The sequence below is a fragment of the Centropristis striata genome, chromosome 1 (genome assembly GCF_030273125.1).
Source record: "Centropristis striata isolate RG_2023a ecotype Rhode Island chromosome 1, C.striata_1.0, whole genome shotgun sequence".
Taxonomy (NCBI): domain Eukaryota; kingdom Metazoa; phylum Chordata; class Actinopteri; order Perciformes; family Serranidae; genus Centropristis; species Centropristis striata.
This window is the reverse complement of record NC_081517.1, coordinates 5,544,381-5,561,248: the sequence shown is the minus strand read 5'-3', so window position 1 is coordinate 5,561,248 and position 16,868 is coordinate 5,544,381. Positions and strand designations below refer to the sequence as shown.

General features: G+C 37.5%; 1 long non-coding RNA gene across 2 annotated transcripts in view; it reads left to right on the top strand.

Annotated features, from left to right (window-relative positions):
* Positions 1-930: 930 nt before the first annotated feature.
* Positions 931-16,868, top strand: part of LOC131992977 (uncharacterized) — a 49,102-nt gene continuing 33,164 nt past the window's right edge. For both annotated transcript variants that reach the window (XR_009396277.1, XR_009396260.1), the window contains exons 1-2: positions 931-1,206; positions 5,029-5,106. This is a non-coding gene — a long non-coding RNA (uncharacterized LOC131992977). The remainder of the gene's footprint in view (positions 1,207-5,028; positions 5,107-16,868) is intronic.

The following is a 16,868-nucleotide window of genomic DNA, read 5'->3' as shown; positions in this document are numbered from 1 at the left end:
CCTATACAAATGCTGTTGGAAATCAATTGTAAAACAGTAAATGTATTCATATTATTTTATTTAGTGTATAGAGTAATTACTTGCAATTACTAGTTATTTCTATGAAATAACTGAAATTATTATCAAATTAACAGCATTGTTTACTGCGCCATATTACCATATACAGTACCATTAAAATCACAATGTTTAATTGTTTTTTATTTTACAGTATAAAAAACAGTACTGTGAATAAAAATACAGTAGTTCTACTGTAAATAATAGTTACAGTAAGTTACAGTTACTTGTTAATTGCTGCCAATAAGTTACTGTAAAAATCACAGTCAATTATTAACAGTGTAGCTATAACAAGAAGCAGTTGTAGCCTTTGACCACTAGAGGACGCAATGCAACACATAATGACAACTTCTTACAAGTCAATGATGAGTCGTCTAATTAGTAATATATGGTAAGGGCCGTTTGTACTCTTCATTCATGATAAATTAATATATTTCTTCACAAACGCATATTTACACAGGCCAATGGGGAGAACTAGTTTAATTTGTTCATTTGTAGAATTTAAAACAAGTGAAACATTAAAGTAGTTCTTAAAAGTCACTTAAAATCTGTTGGGGCTAAACTGCTGCTGCTACTCTGAAAGAAATAAAATCGTTAAATAACTTTAAATGATTAATTTAGTTGTTAACAGCCAAATGAATGTGTTTTTTCCAGTCAAGTTTGATTACCTTGTTTTTCCAATTGGCTTGAAACACGTAATTTATTAAGTGTAACCTGAGTGTTACTAATTAATATCATTATTTTAAATTGGTAAACAATATTTTTTTTTCCAGTGTAGCCACACTTTCTTCCTACATTTTTGAGACTATTTTGCGGAAGAACACTTTAAAAACATTGCAAATAGGGCTGCTGCGGCCGAAGTGCGTGCGGTATCCTTCCGCGCTCTCAAATTAGCACAGGTGTGTTTGATTTGTCGTGATTGCCACCGTATTATTTGACGCTAATAACAGTTGTGTTTTGCTAACAGGCTCTGTAGCTAAAACAGTTTGAATTGAATTAATGTTATTAACTTGTCGACACATTTCACTCGAGCTCTCTAGAGGAAGAACATTAGGATGAATAAGTTAGTGAATTCAGTTATTGTTAAGTAAACAGTCTGCTAGGTTTTAGCTAACAGATACAACTGAGCCAAGCTTTTACTTCAACCCTCAGGTAGGCTACTTTCATATACTTTATAGTCAGTTTGACAGTCCGCCAAACTTCTTTACCTATTTTATTAAGGGCAATTTTATCCTCTCCCCTTTTAGTAAATGTATTCACTTGTCACACAATGTGTAGATATGCTAAGGCTATCTAGCTAGCATGAAAACCAGCAGGACTATGTGTAGCTATATGAAAGGCATGGATGGATTTCCCCTTTTCACGTCTTCAGTGTAATAAAAGCAGAGTTATTATAAAACTGCCAGTGTTGTAAGAAGTATTCAGATCCCTTACTTAAGTAAAAGTACTAATACCACACTGTGAAATTACTCCACTACAAGTAAAAGTCCTGCATTCAAAACTTACTCAAGTAAAAGTACAAAAGTATCAGCATGAAAATGTAGTTAAAGTATCAAAAGTAAAAGTACTCGTTATGCAGAATTGACCCACTCAGATTGTTTTATATATTCTAAATATATTATTACATTATTTGTAATGTGCCTTTTATGTAACCAGTGTTTTAATTTAATAAAGACAGGACTCATTGTATCTACTTAAAATACTGTTATGAGGTTTAATTAAAAATATGTCTAATCACTTTAAATTGATCTTATATTTTATGTTATATCTCAACCTGTAAAGTAACTAAAGCTGTCAACTAAATGTAGTAGAGTAAAAAGTACAATATTTACCTCAAAATGTAGTGGAGTATAAGTATAAAGTTACATAAAATAAAAATACTCAAGTAAAGTACAAATACCTCAAAATTGTACTTAAGTACAGTACTTGAGTAAATGTACTTAGTTACATTCCACCACTGAAAACTGCAGTAGCATTTCGTCACCCTGTTAAAATAATCGCCTAACTCATTTTTTCCAAGTTTTGCAGGAAACGCAAAAAACTTCACCAAAAGTGTAACATATGACATTTATTGATGATTTCACTCAAAAAGGATGTAACAAAGGATGGCTATTGGCATAGTAATAACACTGTGTGTAAATTATGTAACTTAAGAGAAATAGATGACTTAGGCAATTTTTTGAACATGCCTTTGTGACTTAAGCAAGATATGGTAACACTTTATTTTGAAGGTGTCTACATAAGAGTCACACAAGCCTGTCAGAAACATGACATGACAAGTATCATGAGCATTAATGTTACTTCAAAGTGTCATTAATGTTCATGACACATTCCATGTCATGTTTATGACACACTCATGTCACTCTTATGTAGACACCTTCAAAATAAAGTGTTACCATACCTTGCTTCAGTCACAAAGGCATGTTCAAAAAATTGCCTAAGTCACATTTTATTTTGACTTTGGCATAATAAATCCGCTTACGTCACACACTTGACATAGGCCATTATCTTAAAGGGGTAAAGTCACATGATCTGATCAACTGAGGATGTAGGCGATTTTACCATTAACAGTGTGACAAAGTGTGAATACATCCAGTATTTGGCAGTTGTGTTATATCTTGGCCTGGTGAACAGCCTTTAGCTGCTAGTTAGTCAACTTATTTCTCACAGCAGACAATTTTTGCCTTGTCATAGTACAGTAGTAAATGCTCAGGTGTAACTAGTAGTGTTAATGAGTGCTCATTTCCATTTAGCTGTACCAGCAAGACAGGTCAGTGAGTCAGCATGCAGAATACCTTGGCCGTGTAACTGGTAGAGCGAAATAGAATGCAGCCATCATACAGGTACATCTAAAAAAATAGAATATCATGAAAAAGTTCAATAGTTTTTGTCAATCATTTCAGAAAGTGAAACTCGTATATTATATTCATTACACAATGAGTGAAATATTTCAAGCCAGTTTCTCTTGTAATTTTGATGATTCTGGCTTAGAGATAATGAAAACCCAAAACTCAGTGTCTCAGAAAATTAGAATATCGTGAAGAAGTTGAATATGATGGTCCTGGGTCAGTGGTGGTTTGGGGCCATGTCCTCTGCTGCTGTTGGTCCACTGTGTTTTCTGAAGTCCACAGTCAACATAGCAGCCATCTAGCAGGACATTTTAGAGTCTTCATGCTTCCACAAGCTCTTTGGAGATGCTGCTTTCATCTTCCAGCAGGACTTGGCACCTGCCCACACTGGCAAAGGTACCAAAAGCTGCTTCAATGACCATGGTGTTACTGGGCTGGACTGGCCAGCAAACTGGGCTGACCTGAACCCCATAGGAGTCTATGGGCTGTTGTCAAGAGGAAGGTGAGAGACACCAGATGAGCTGAAGGCTGCTATAAAAGCAACATGGTGCTGTAGGCTGATCTCCTCCATGCCACCAAGTATTAATGCAGTAATTCATGCAAAAGGAGCCAAACCAAATATTGATGTATAAAAATGAAGATACTTTTCAGAAGCATATTTAAAATATCCTTTTTTTATCTGATGTAATATTCTAATTTTCTGAGACACTGAGATTTGGGTTTTCATTATCTCTAAGCCAGAATCATCAAAATTACAAGAAATACAGGCCTGAAATATTTCACTATGTGTTATGAATCTGTATAATATGAGTTTGACTTGAGTCAGAAATACTTGACAAAAATATTGAACTTTTCCACAATATTCTATTTTTTTTTTAATTCATTAATTACAAAGCTTTTTAAGGTGGTTTTCCTGCATTTGGCACAAACTGCTGTGTTTGAGTCCAGGGTGGCTTTTTTATGTATCAAATAAAAACCATGATATTTACTTTCCAATACAAAAAAAGGCATAGCAGTCAAAACAGGCAGCAATAATGTGTACAGAATCCAAACTATTTATATTTTCAGATCCTGTAATAAACCGACCTAGACCAACAAATCAGCACTGAGCACTACTTAAGACTAATGGGATGCACATAAGGCAAAAGAACACTTAAAATATATACAAAGCAAATGATTAAGCATACAACTAAGAGACCATACATGGTCATGTCATGGCAGCCATGGAATTAATCCATGGTTGCACTAGTCTGCAGTGTCTGCTTATTTAGGTCTATCCAACATAATCCATCTGCACCACCTGCATCCTACAGCTTACCCAATTGTCACAGCTGGAGCAGAGGATGCACAGCAGTCTATCGATAATATCTGCTGGGGGGCCGGGTTGCGTGCAACCTCTCCTAACCCTGCAGTCCATCTGCTATCTGTTTGGAAGCACACTGACCTGTGCCTGAACTATTATATGGAAGTGTATTAAGCCAGAGCACGATTCATATCCATAATCCATCGCATAATTAGCTGCACTATATGGTCTTATAGTATTGTCTATATTATGCAATCCATGCAGTTAACAAGGAAGCTAAAGTAGTTATTGACCCCGTTGACTGGTCATATACGCTCACAGCGGGTTTTATGATGATGAGCTTAATGCAAGTCTGCAGTAGGCGGAGAAACATCCTCATTATGAGACCATGTACCATTGAACGAAAATAAATCTAACACACATAATGTGGGCAGCACCAATAACTGTTGGACATTTCATTAGTGCTAATAAACGTCTCATGTTGGATGTGAAAATGTTCCTCATACATCCCACAAAGTTTTATGTAAACCATAAATGTTATAAACTGAGAGATTAACTATTTGATGCTTCAACCCTTGTAGTGTCTATTTTAAAGCCTACATTAAGTTTTGGTCTGTAGCAGTAGCATGACTGTTTTTATGTGTTACCATAATCATAATGTGAAAGCCAAACTGTGGAAATCTTTGCCTTTTGAACCTCAAATCTTTGAAAAGCAATGCTGGAAGTAATTAGAGTCATAAAGAGGAGAATGGCAAAACCTTATCTTCTGATGTATAACTCGATAAATACTCACATTTTCTGAACTTTTAACCTGTTTTATAGGGAGTTGAAGCCTGGATACATGCAGAACATGCAGTTATGGATATCTGTGCTACTACCCGTCGTCTTATAATCTCCAAGGTATCCCATACACACAACACAGTGATCAGCACACACATTTAATAAATGAAAAACTTTGCTGCAACTCCTGTTATCCCTTTTATATCTGGAACACATTGGGTAATAATAGCCTCAAGTTCCTGTCGTCACATCATCTCCAATGTGACACACTGAATCCTTCCATCCATCGTCTGTACTTCATCAATTGTATAGTGTAGTGTATGTAGTATATGGCATAGTTTTTTAAATCTGGATCACGTGATTAATAAAAATTGCAGCAGTTATTCAGGGTAGCTTGGCTAATTAACCCTTTTGGAGTCTTGGGCTGTATTTAAAAAAAACAAAAACTTTTCATTCTACATGTTTATATCACTTGTAAAAATGTTTACCATGCCATGTTGGTTTCGTTTTTTTCCCAGCACAACCCCACCTCAATTAGCTGATCATTATTTTCTCACTTTGACTTACTGGATCAACATTTTGAACCCAAAAAACCCATAAAATCTGATTTTGAAGATTATTTTCATTTTTCTTAACCCCGGTTGCAAATATAACATATAAGAGTTAAATGAGGATCAAGTTCTATATTTTTATTCTGACTATATTTGACCTTATCTACGGTTTTACTTGGCCTATCATCATCAAACAAAAACTGGTATGGACTTTCAAGCCAGTACATTAGAGGGAATTTGACGCCAGGGCTCGACGTTGCTTCGTTTTTTACGTCATGACGTTATTAAGAAGTAATGCCCTGGTGCTTTCGGTGACTCCCGAGGGTTAAAATGGTGGGTTTGTGCAGGATGTCCCATGTTGCACGATTTTAGATTCTAGTGACGATTCTCTCTGAACAGTCAGTGATCATCAGTGTTTTAACTCAACCTTCTTGTACAAGGTACTATCAAAAGTGGTGAAAACTGGGATTTAAAATCAAGTTTTCAGGGCCTTTAATTGCTAGCTGTAGCGATGTCTTATTTGTATTAGGTCAAATTATGTCATTCCTTGTAGTTCCACGCTGCAAGCTGGCTGTTATATTGTAACTTAGTATACAACAAATCAACACACATGGTCTCTGTATGTCTTTATATATATTCAGAACCTGCTGTTAAAATGATAGTAGCAACTATTTAAACTTTTCAATGTTTTTTTCTTCTTGGAAATAAGTTATCCCTTAACATCCTCAATGTACTTAAACTTTGTCTCAGTAATCAGTGATAGAAAGGTTGAGCTAATAGATTTCTTAAAAATTTGACATTTAAAAAAATATGCAAATATATATGTATTTATAGCAGTTGGCAGTTGGTTACTATTCTTAAATCACAATTGTAACACAGAAGCAAAAGGAAGATCCTTTCCTGCTCCTCTTGTATGTAGCATTTTCCCTACAACATTTATTGTGTGGGAGGTTGCTCTTGGCCTTACCCAAGCAGAATCGGTATGAATATGGTGATTGTTCTCTCAAGTATCTCTCTAATGGTAAATGGTAAATGGACCTGCACTTATATAGTGCAGTTTCTAGTCGCTTTGCGACCACTCAAAGTGCTTTACACTACAGACTGCGCTCATTCACCCATTCAAACACACATTCATACTGGTGGCAGAGGTTACCCTAAACGGTGCCACCTGCCACCATTGGGAATTCATTCTCACCGATGAACGCAGCATCAGGAGCAATTTGGGGTTCAGTATCTTGCTCAAGGATACTTCAACATGTAGGCTGCCATGGTCAGGGATCGAACCACCAACCCTCCAGTCGGTGGGTAACCACTCTACCAACTGAGCCACAGCTTCTACACATGACTGATCTCAATAAAACTCAACTTCACAAATAAATAAGATTTAAAGGGGACGTGATATTAAGAAGTCACCCTTTTCCATGCTCCCCCCTCACCCACCTCGGGTCATCAACACACCTTCCACATGTGACATTGATCAGATGAATGGTTGTCGAGAATCTTAACACACACACACACACACACACACAGACAGACAGACAGACAGACAGACAGACAGACAGACAGACAGACAGACAGACAGACAGACAGACAGACAGACAGACAGACAGACAGACAGACAGACAGACAGACAGACAGACAGACAGACAGACAGACAGACAGACAGACAGACAGACAGACAGACAGACAGACAGACAGACAGACAGACAGACAGACAGACAGACAGACAGACAGACAGACAGACAGACTGACTGACTGACTGACTGACTGACTCCTGGATTTGTAGATATACAGTACTTTGCAAAAGTTTTAGGCAAGTTTTTTTTTTTAGGCAATGCTGTAAATAAGAATGTTTTTAAAAGTAGAAATGTTAATATTTTATTTTCATCAATTAACAAAATGTGAGTTTATGAGTGAACAGAAGAAAAATCTAAAACAAAATAATATTTGGTGTGACCATACTTGAAAGCCTTGAAACCAGCATAAATTCTTCTAGGCGTTTTTTTAAAAACACTTTTGCACAATACTGTATGTTAAACACACTTTGCTATATTCTCTCTTACAACTTCAGCAACATCTTTATTTCCCAGGCATTCCATTGCCTTATCAATGTGATCTGTAGTCTGAACGACATGAACAGTTATGATGCATTTGAAGGTTTTCTTTTCAAAAAGGCCATTTTTGAATCATAGCTATAATTATCTTCTTTCCAAGGCAGCGTGTTCCCAGATGTCTCCTCCTTATGTTCCTGGAGTGAGTTTCCATCTGGCAGTCTTCTACTGAGGTTTCTGCCTCTCTCTCTCTCTCTCTCTCTCTCTCTCGCTCTCTCTCTCTTTCTCTCTCGCTCTCTCTCTCTCTCTCTGGCTTCCCCAATGCACTGTGTAGTCACTTTCAATCTCACTGCATCAGTTTCTCTAACATAACCCATTTTAACACTCTGCGCATATAATGCAAATGCCAAACCACTTTGCTCTCCATCCTTCTCTTTTCCTCTCCCTCCTTTCTCTCTCTTTTCCTCTCTGTGTCTGTCTGTCTTTCATTCCTGTAGCTATCTAGCTGCTATGCCCCAGGAGTAGAGGCCTGCTCAATGTGGCAGAGATGATTTGTTTGCTTTGCAATTATTTTCCGTCAGTGGAGACAAATGGATTCATACTGCATAGGAAAACCAACACAGACAGGGCCGGAGCGATGAATGCAGTAGAACAGACTAATATGTACTGCCCAAAGATAAAGATAGAGATGGGGAACATGGAGCATCTCGGGTAAAGAATAGATAGCTTTCTATAAAAGCTCAAAGGACAAAGAGCATCACTGTACCATATGGCTGCACTGCATACTGAAATCTGTGGTGATGTGTTTAATTGTAGCTTTCAAGTCAGCTAGTCAGTGCTTTGAAATGATTGAAATTAATGCTATTTGGTGTTCAGTTGATGTAATTCATCTTTTTCTTACTCATCCAACAATGGCGTGTTGCTACTGCCTGTCCATAAGGTCTGTGTGTGCACTGGCATTATTTTTTTTGTCTTTCCTAAAAAACTATTTACATACTTCTTGTACACAAGAGCAAAAACGTTTAAACAAACAAGTCCTGGATGCTGATGTACACACTATTTTGGAAACTGGTAATTATAGCAATTATGACCTGATTGTAGCATTAGGTGACTCAACGCTCTTGGTAAGGGTTAGGGAAAGTTTATAGTCTAGTTTAAATATTCAAAATGTCCATGTGTATGTGTTTACTTTTCTTGTTTGACCCAAAACCACAAACTTTCCCTAACCAAAGGACTGTACAGAATAGAGCATAGTTCTTGTGCTGCAGAAGTTGCTTCTGAAACCTCAACACGGTAGTGAGGTTAAAAGTGTGTATAACTGGATAGAATTACGCAAATGCAGTGGTTTGAAATGTTTGAAAGGCAACACAGCTGTATAATACAAAATGTAAAACTCAAGTGTTTAAAGGCTATGAACAAAATACATTGAAGAATAACAAGTAGCCTTTCATACAAACAATAACCTATAAGAGAATATATCACATCTTGAAAGAGTGAACAATATTTTATATTTGGCTCACAGACAAAAGGTTGTTTGTTAAATGCCCAATATCTATCCTGACCAATTTAATTTTAAACATCAAGTGGTCCTCTTTATCATACTTATAAACAATAGAGAAAACACTACTTGCAATTTCAAACACAGTTTGACAGAACATCTACTTAGAGGACAGACTGGAGATGAAGGGTCTCCCCTTTTGCCCCCAATGTGTGATGGACGCGACTGGGCTGCAGACTTTTTCTGTCTCTGTTGAACTTTCAAACTATCCACAGTAAAAGAGATTAACCTTTTCCTCCGAGCTCGCGTCTCCTTGATTTTTCCTTCTCCTGCCTCCTGTCTTCCCTTCCTCTTTATGACCCTGTCTCCATTTTTCCAGTGTCTCTGTTGACTATCCCTTGTCCTGTCCCCCCCCCTCCTCCCCTTGTCTCCCCTTTCCCCTCCCTTTCCTCCCTTTCTACGAAGGGCAGGTTCAGGGGTCACCAATTACTCTGAGAGGGCTGAGAAAGTTGTATGGGCTCTGCCCTCGGGGCTGCCATGTTGCATTATCATCAGGGAGATTGCAGGTACGCAGCAGCCACTGGCTGCCGGCACAACAACCACAACCTCAGCCCCAGCGCCGGACCGCCGCATGGACTCAGCTTGGTTGAAACCCTCCTCATGCCTGAGCGGCTGGCTGGCTCCGAGTCAGCCCCCCTCTCTTACTGACCTGCTGGGCAGAACTAATATGTATGTCTAGACTTCCTGGGAACTCCTCTACCTGAGAATACACAGCTGCACAGTATGTGTGCTGATTGTTCAGCTGCTTGTTTACTGATTACTTTATATTCTACTGTATTTTGGCAGGAATATTTTTTGCGATGCCTTCAAGACATTTCATACTTCTAAGTGCAATCCACTTTCAATCCAGTTTGTGCAAAGGATGTGTACAACAATTACTCTATTAAATGTTGCAACAAAAAATCTAGTTGGTTAAATATATTAACAATTAATATTATGGTAACACTTTCAGGTACATGTATTCAACATTAATTAATTGCTTATTAGCATGCAAATTAGTAACATATTGGCTCATTATTGGTCATTATTAAGTACGTATTAATGCCTTATTCTGCATGGCCTTATTATACAACCAGTAAACCATTAACTAAGAGTTTTCCCTCAATAACCTCAGAATTATTGCTATAGTAGTAAGTAAGGAAGTTGTATATGAGTTACGATCTTATAACTACGTTTTTATATAAATTAGTTACATAGATCTTATAACTACGTTTTTATATAAATTAGTTGTAAGTAAGGAAGTTTTTGTATATGAGTTTTGATTTTAATATGCTTTACTTTGTATGGACTTTATAAGGTGGTAGTACCAATAGAATAATTATTCTCCCTTAATAACAGTAAATGAAAATGTTCTGTTCCTACATAACTACCACCTAATAAAGTCCATATTATAAAGCATATTAAGATCGTAACTCATATACAACAACTTCCTTACTTACTACTAATAAGAAATAATTCTGAGGTTATTGAGGGAAAACTCTTAGTTAATGTCTTACTAGTTGTATAATAAGGCCATGCAGAATAAGGCATTAATAACTACTTAATGACTAATTTAGAGCCAATATGTTGATTATTTGCATGCTAATAAGCAACTAATTCATGTTGAATATGTGTACCTTAATATAAAGTGTTACCATTATTGTTTTGTTAATATACACATTCAGATTACATATTGACATATGTTGTTTCAGCTGATGGGGTGGTGTGTTGCGGACCTAATCTGAACTCGTTTAGCTGCTAGTTCTAGCGTTCTCTGCCTCTTACCATCTCCTCTTTCTGAAATAGCGGTTGGGTTCTACAGTCAGTCTGGTTTTCTTCTGAACCTAGTGTTAGCTTACTATCAAGATAGCCAGCTAGCACAAATGCTTCAGACTAAATCTAAAGTGACCTTGCATGCTATAATTGAATGCTGCAGCATAATTCCAGCTAACTCAATGAATCATACGTGTACATGAAGATAATTACAAGCAATGCCAAATAATGATTCTCTGAGACCACAGTCCTTTACATCAAATATTACATCACACGTTAAGTACATTCCTCACTGGGCGACTTCAATGGACATTTAGGATTTCAATTGGCTCTTACAATATACACAATATTGTAAATGTATCAAATTGTGTTTTCCAAGTGTTTTCTTGGTTTTAGACTAGTTTTAGACTACTTGATTAGTCTGTGTTTAAACTTTTGTTTGAATGTTCAGGAACATCCCAGTGCATTCTATCAGATAGACGATCTGCAAACTTTATTTCTATCTCTATTTTATTTGTAAGAAAGCAACAATCATATGAGAACCATTGTTTTCTTTGAAATACTTTTCAAAAACGATATGAAACAGAGCCAGGAGACAATTGGCATAGCATAGTATAGCATACAAACTGGAAGCAGACATCTTAATTATGTTTTACACAGATTAACATTATGCTCTGAGTATGGTATATTCCAACAACTCTCCTGTGTTCAGAGTGTGATAGATGAAGTAAAGACAACAAGGTCATGCACATAACGACAAGACTACACAGTAGCTAATTAATATGCACATGCTACCAACTGGACAGGGTTGTGAATTACTTAAAGTTACCATAGTTTTTTCTCAGTTTTCTAATTTGTCAAAATGTAGGACATCTTCAGATTTTTCCATCATTGTCAAAAAAAATCCATCAGAGACAGAAAATATTAGGTTACCACGACCAATACTTTAGACGTGCTGGTAGGCTAGCTGTGTCTGTCTTTATGCTAAGCTAACAGTCTCCAGGCTGTAGCATCATATACAAGATTGGTATTGATCTTCTCATAAAACTATCGACAAGAAAGCAAAACCCCAAGCACTCTGCTTGGCACTGTCCTAGTGGACTGGTTGTTGAATCACTATTTATTGACAATGTGCCGCACCTTAAAGAGATCTGATGGATGGTGAAGATGTTCAGTTTAGCTCTTTTTTTTCTTTCTGCTCTGCCTTCAGGCTGTCCACGCTCAACAGCCTGGCAGCCTTTTCACCACTTTGTTTACCCTGCACCTCTTGGCCACCTGGGTGCTGCCTCTGCAAAAAAAACACAAAAAAAAGCATTTGGATTGTAGGACTCTGGATTCAGACATTTCAAAAAGTGAAGACGTGGTTCTCTTATCTTTTCCAACTGATTTTCGGGCTCAAAGAGAGGCCCAGCCCAGCGCTGTTTAGGCCAGGGCCAACAGAAGCTGTGCAGCCAGTTGGAGTTTAAATGGCTCCTGAATAGAGAATCCCAGAGTCTGATTCAGTGTGCTCAGCCAAACCCTCTGTAATTGCAAAAACAGCACTTGGTCCACTAATAATGGGTGCGTGTCATCTCCAATCCCCAGTCCGCCTGTCTGTCCATGCCACAGAGGCAGCAATTACAGACTCGGGCCTGCCACTGGACGTGCACACAGTAAACGGCGGAGGAACAGAAGGCTGTGTGTATGTGTGTGTGGGGGCGGTAGGTTAAGGGGTGCATGAATAACTGAATGAGGTGTATGTATGCTTCTGTGTGTGTGTGTGTGTGTGTGTGTTTCTATTTAGCTTACCCCAACAGAACTGTGAACATGCATATTTCCAAAGTTGAAATTGTTTAGACTTTTATCTGCAGCTGCAGCTTTTTACGCATTTATTTATTTTTTATTTCTCAAGGAATCATTGAAGGCAACCCCTCATTTACAATGATGTTGAGAGTACAGAGAAAACACAATGAAGAACAAACAGCTAGGGTTGTCACGATACTAAAAATTTCAACTCGATACCGATACTCAGGAAAATATTCCATACTCGATACCATTTTCGATACCACAAGGATAAAAACAAAGACCCCAAAATTTAACAGTAATATTTTTATTAACAAGAAAAATGCAACATGTAAAAATTAACAACCACAGGTTGAATATTTATAATAAAAAACAAAACAAAAACAAACTGCAACTGTGATAACAAGCTTCAGATACTCGATACTTTTGAAAATGAGTATCGTATCTGGATACAACGTTTTAGTATCGATACTTTTTTGAGTATCGATACTTTTGACAACCCTACAAACAGCATAAACAAAACACATTAAAAACATTAAAAACGGTTGCAGTGAAAGACAGAGTTATTGGTTATTACAGTTTTAAGTTTTTCTAAAACTAACAGTATTGCATCAATGCTTTTCACTTGCTTTTCCCATGTTTTTCTTCAGTTCATTGTCTTGGTTGCTGGATTCTAAGATGACATTCAAAATAAGATAGCAAGACAAAACAGTTTCTAACAGTGAAAAAGGCAGATTTTCTAGTGTGAACTGAACCTTAGAGGGCTTAGAGATATTAATGTGTCCAGTTTCTCCTTAAAACCTCCTTTTTTCCTTCTTTTTACTGTCTAACTGAGTGTGATAACTAAGACCTTGTGTGAGCAGCACACAGTTGGACATCTCTCTGAGTCACTTCCTTTACTAAACACTCTCATGACTACCAGCCATGACTCCTACAATGGCCATCACGAGGATTTACTAAAACATCAACTGATCTTTCCTGTTACGCTGCTATTGTTTTATTTGATTTTCTCTGCAGAAGCATGACGAACTGGTGTCATGGCAGACAATGGAACAGAGTCCGGGTCTGACCCCAAAACTAATTTGCCAGCTTAAGCTCTTTTAACAAGTGGCAGTTTCACCAGTAGTCAGTTTGTTTACCCCTCGTTCTGCTTTCCCTTTATTTGTTGTGATTTTCTTTTTTTGTGTGTGCAAAGAGCCGGAAAGTGGGAGAAGAGAATTGGGGGAAAGAAGTTTTAGGCATTTTTCCTTTTTGTGCTTTTATATATCTTTCTCATATCCTCTCAGGCTTACTATTGGGAAATTTGAGATTTTATTAGTGGGTTTTCAGGCAAATACATTGAAAACATTACATTTATGAGAGAGAAAAACTAGATGCATGACTCTCACTACACCAGTATTGTGTAATCAGGTCGTAAATTAATAACATCGTTCATGACTTGTTAAAAGAGGATATCTGCTTTTGATTTGGTTTGAGTGTTGTTGCCATAGAATTGTACCACAACAACCAGTGTCTGGTTGCTGCAGGGGTCAGAGGTCAGACAAGAGTAGCCGTGAGCAGCGACAATGTGTGTGAAATTGGAGACAGCTCTGCACCATTTGTGTGTGATTACGTCGATTTCCTAGGGCAACTTCTGTCGGCACCTTCTCACGGACAGATATCATCCACAACGTGGGAATCTGTGATGGGATAATGATTTTAAATATATATGACATGAATGTGTTATTTTTCACTGTTGCAGACAATATTGCATAAGACTCAGTTGCAGAGATTACTGAGGCTGTAAAGGTATACAAAAAATGTTCAGTTTGATATGTGGTTACAAGGTCTTTATTCAGTAAGTTGTCTGTACACTGGGAAAAACAAAATTTTAGATTTACTTGCTTTAAAAAATATATATAACAGTAAACTGTCTCATGAGCTATTCATGCTGTTTAAATAGAATAACTCATATGTCTGGATATTGTCAGAAACTTTTGTTTTGGTCCAATTTGAATACATAACAATGTGCACAGAAATAAATGCACTGAGCATATTGTGCCTAAAGTCACTCTCTTAGTCACACTTAGTTGCATACGGCACTCTTGTGATGTTTGTCATTGTTTTAATGATGCTTAAACACTGTGGGGAGAAGGACTTGGACCTACCACTGGTAATGGGCACACCTAGTGGCGCAATTGTGAATTAGTTTGCATTTTTGATGCTTTATCTATAACGCACTTTACATTTTAGACAAAAGTGCTATAGAGTCAAGTGTAAGATAAAAACAATAACAGTGAAAATATGGGGGGGGGAAACAAGGTAGGGAAACTAAAAACACTAGCAGAAGGCTGTGGGTTTTTGGGGCTTTTTGAACTGGAATCAGGATAGTTAGATAGCTACCAGTCAGCAACTGATGGCTGCCAAAGATTTCTGGCTGGAGTTCTTACATTAGTGAGTAACATCACACAGGCTATGTCAAGATGTAAACACAACCCTAGCATTATTGCCTTTATCATGTTTTATCCAACAATTTAATTTCTACACATCCAGCAGAAATGTGACCAAAATTTACTGCGTGAGCGTTACGTCATCGAGAGTAATACGCAGCAATTATAGTCAATGTATCAACCTCCACCGGCTCCGTAGTGCTCCGTTTGAGACGCGCCCCGGACACATCTCGACGCCGGGTTCAATTTTTGACGCTCGAGAAGCACGCGTTTAGCTGGACAGAATGTTGATCGTTCTGACAGGAAGTCAGACAGAAATTGCAGAGCGAATCCGGTCGTTTTTCAAAATAAAACACCATGAGCAGACTCCGGGTCGTATTTCACGTCACTAGATCAACATTACAGCTAAATGCTTTTGTTAACTAAAACACAGAAACAAAGCTTTCATTCACCTAGCTTATAACTGTAATTTAGGCAGTAAATAGAAGTACACAGGCTATAGCATAAAAGGTATGAAACAACAATAAATACAAGTTAAATCACACAAAAAACACAAAAGACATTTAACTACAAAGCCTACTTACCCATGGTAGAAGAGCAAATATCGACGAAAACAATCAAATCAGCAAGTAAACACTGTCGGACAAAAGGTAAACACTGTGGTGCAAGCAAGACGTGCCGTTTTTTAAGCACTCCCGGTGGATTTTCGTTGAGATGGAACAACATGGGGCGTTCCCGTTGGCACACCTGGTAGAGCGCATACCACAGAGGCCCATTCCTTGTATGGCCCGGGTTCAAATGCGGCTAGGAGCCATTTCCCTCTGTCTCCCCTTTTCACTCTCAATATCTCTCCTGTCAGTAAAGCTACAAAATGCCCAAAAAATAAGAGATGGAACAACATTATCATTGTATTGGAGCCACGTTTCAAGGCAACTGACACATTTTACTTAAATATTAGTCTCTCTTTCACTCTGTTTTGGTTTTTAATCAACTCCAGAAAAAAATACCTAGTTTTTTTTAGTTCACTACATATATTCCCAGAGTTTTTTGCTGAAAACTGCATCTTATTGATGCTGCAAATTGGCTTAAGCAGAATCATGGAGCTGTATAACTAAAACAGCTAGCTAAAAGTGGCTAAAATGCTTTGTAGAGCTGAGCAGCAATATTGTCATACAAGTTTGTCCCTTTGAGTGACTACAAGAAGTCATCAAATGCATTGTTTGAATAGAAAAACAAGCACAAATACAGAAATATAAAGCTGCAACCATTTGCACGCATTCATCCACTTGTTCATGCATTCACACAAAACCTCACAAACACTTGACCTCGATGGCAAATTTAAGTGGCTGGGGTGCAAACTGTGGCTTCTAATGGGTGGGATTTTTTTGTAGACTGACCAACCGACAGCGAGCTATAAAGAGAGGTTGTTGCAACTAAAAAAAGTGCTTTGTAGAGTTTTTGAATGCTAGAACTAGTTGAGTCAATGTCAGCTTGGAAATCACATTAATTTGAATCTGAAAGTTACCAAAAATACCAGCCACTACCATGTTCTGCAAGGTAAAAGTAGCTGTTTTTGTCAATGGAGTCTGGTGCCTTTAAACAATTTAATTGTACCTGTCAGAACAGAGTTGATGGTCTACTGCTGCCTTAATCTGTTAGTTTGTGTGAATGTTTGGATTTGAATACACAACAAACACACTGCAACACTAAAGAATATTATAAACACAAAGGAAAAAAAGTAATGGACCTGTCCTTTAAC